This window comes from Urocitellus parryii, chromosome 11, assembly GCF_045843805.1.
Source record: "Urocitellus parryii isolate mUroPar1 chromosome 11, mUroPar1.hap1, whole genome shotgun sequence".
Classification (NCBI taxonomy): Eukaryota; Metazoa; Chordata; class Mammalia; order Rodentia; family Sciuridae; genus Urocitellus; species Urocitellus parryii.
This window is the reverse complement of record NC_135541.1, coordinates 84,372,845-84,375,877: the sequence shown is the minus strand read 5'-3', so window position 1 is coordinate 84,375,877 and position 3,033 is coordinate 84,372,845. Positions and strand designations below refer to the sequence as shown.

The 3,033-nt window shown below is 45.6% G+C and overlaps 1 pseudogene; it reads right to left on the bottom strand.

Moving 5' to 3' along the window:
- Positions 1-1,562: 1,562 nt before the first annotated feature.
- On the bottom strand, positions 1,563-2,786 carry LOC113175178 (WW domain-binding protein 2 pseudogene; annotated as a pseudogene).
- Positions 2,787-3,033: the final 247 nt, after the last annotated feature.

Sequence of the window (3,033 nt, the reverse complement as noted above, 5' to 3'; positions counted from 1 at the left end):
AACATGTGCAATATCATTGATCTCAATTCTCCACTCCTTAGAGTAATTGTTAATGAACCTCTCTTAAGCTACAAACTAGCCATTCATGACCTCTGTCTTTGTAAGTATGAGCAGTATGAGCAATAAAGATGGTTGTCTACATTTATGGAGCCTCATACTAGAAGTCTCAACTTTTATATTGTTAATATTATAACTATATTCCTTCAGCCTATGTCTGAAAAACCTTTTCAACAGGAAATTGCTTAAAATATATGGAACAAGAATTAGGAACAAAACTGCCACAACTCACAAGGGATGATTGTCTAAATAGAAGATACAGAAGAATTTACAAAGAAATTATTAGAATTAATAAGAATATGATAATACCAATATAAAAGAGTGCTAGGAGTTAGAAAGTTGAAATTAAAAACAAACAAACACATATTCAGCCTCTACATACCATTTATAATGGCTAAAACCCAAGTAATCACAACACCAAATTCTGACAAGGATGTGGAGGAACAGAAACATTCATTGCTAGTGGGAATGCAAAAATGGTACAGCCAAATTGAAAAACAGTGTCTTATTAAAAAAAAAAAAAGTTTATATGATTCACAATTACATTCCTTTTTTTTTTACAGTTATTTCATTTTTACTATTTCACAGTTTTAGCAAACAAATCAAGGTGCAAACAGGGTTTATTTCACATTAATATATTAACTGGATTTTTTTTGTCAAATAGAGAATTCTCTTTAAATAACCATCTCTCTTCACTTTGTGGCCAGTCCAGGAACAAACGAGCAAATCTCCGAGCATCCAGGGGGCATGATGCTTAAAGGGAGGGGCAGACGGAGGGGCCGGCAGCAGGCTATGATCAGCATGTAGGGTTGGGGGCCCTTTGTTCTCAGCCGACCCCGCAGCCCCCAAATGGCATGATGGGATGGACATGTACTCTTCAGCTCTAGTTGAGAAGCCCCTTGTAGAGGGAAGAGACTAAAGGGAAAACAAATTCTAGAAACACTAGCAAGGGAACAGAGGAGCCTCATCCCCAGCCACAGTGGGCTTCCCCTGAAGCCACTAAACCCTGGAGGCTTGTTGTAAAGCTCCTGAAGTCAGAGGTGGCAACAGAAAGACCAAGGACAGGGAAGGCAGGCCTGGCTGAATGGAAAGTGGGCTGATGGTCAGGTGGGACAGTGGCCTTCCAGAGCTAAGCACAGACAGGGGAAGGAATGTGAGTTGGGCCTGGTAGGGCCTTTTGGCCCACAGGGAAGACATGTGGCTGGTCTGGGGGAGCTCACAAGGCTGAGTGCAGAATGGCTACCAGACCGAGGGGCTGGACTGCAGTAGAGGAGGTGGCCAGAGAGTCCCTCTGTGGAAAGGAACTACTAGAGTGAAACAGGAACAAGGGGAACACCCTGTGCTCCCAGGACAGCCCCAGAAATGGTAAGAGGGGTGCTGTGGGCTGAGCTAGTGTGGGAAACTGGGGGGACACCTCTCCAGAGGCTAGAGCCCTGCCTTCCTGCAACACTAGTTCCTGGTAACTTTTTATAATCAGACCAGGGGAAGAATAAGGTCCTCCCTGGCCTCCCCCAGCCAGATGCAGTCCCACAAGGAGGGGTAGGGAAGGCCCATGAGGTGGGGACAGGGAAGTAGGCGGGGTCTACTGGGTCTTCTTATCTTCTGGAGGGTAGTGGGGAGGTGGTGGAGGCTGGCTCGAGGGCATGTAGACGTTGTGTGGGTTGCCTGGGTTGTAATAGGCGCTGGCAACTGCTTCTGAGGCCTTGGCCTCAGCTGCAGGAGTGGAGGGGACATCAGGGCCACTGACTGGAGGCTTCATGGGTCCAGGATAGGGTGGTGGTGGGGGCTGCACATATCCCATGGCCACATCCATTACAGGAGCTCCTGGATAGAACACAGGTGCTGCGGTGGATAGGGGTATCCAGGAGGGCAGGCATACATTCCATTGGTGACTGGTAGGGGAAAGACATAGGCCCCACTGGGCATGGAAGGGTACCCATAGGCTCCATTGGGGGCTTCACCTCTGGAAGCTTGAGATGCCACCTGGAGCATGCACTGACCAAACTCGATGGCGCCCCCTGCTGTGAAGGTCAACTTGTATGAAGCAGAGCCTTCCCAGCCACCTCCTGCATCAGCCTTTACTATCCCCTTGATGTAGTTTGCACCAAACACAGGCTGTTTGATCTCACAGTCCTTCATGAGATAAAATGGCATCATGAAGGACTGCATGGCATCCTTCCCCTTGGACAGAGAGATGACCCAGTAAGGGGTAAGGTAGACAGTGCCCTTCTTTGTCCCTTTGAAGGCCTCTGGAACATTCTTCATGTCATTAAATGTAAGTTCCACATGATCATAGGACATTAGAAAGCGCTCAATGTTGTTGACGATCACTCTGCCACCCTCCGAGTGGTTCTTGTTGAGCGCCAGAGTCTCTCCGAGAGGGGTCCCAAGACTCCCAACCACAATTACATTCCTTAGTATCTACCAAAACAAGTTCTATCACAGGGAGGATATGTGTTCATATGTGTTCATGTAAGTGGCATACAGGAAATCCCTCACCTTCCAGTCAATTTTGTTATGGACCTAAAACTGCTCTATAAAGTCAAGTCTGTATTCTTTTTTAAAGAAGGACATTTCATGTAGTAACTAGAAATAGAAAAAGAAGTATAAGTCCTTTCTGAAAAAAATGATAATACCTTATTGAAACACTAAAGCAAACATAAGTAAATGAAGAGACATACCATGTTCATTAATAAAAAACTTACAAATAGCTCGGCATGGTGGTGCATGCCTGTTACCCCAGCAGCTCAGGAGTCTGAGGCAGGAGAATTGTGAGTTCAAAGCCAGCCTTGGCAATTTCGTGAGGCCCTAAGCAACTCAGTGAGACTCTGTCTCTAACTAAAATACAAAAGAGGTCTGGGGATATGACTCAGTGATTATATGACCCTGAATTCAATCCCTGGCACCACAACAAAACAAAAAAGCAAAAAACCTTCAAATAAATTTAATGCGATCCCATTCAAAATTCCAACACAC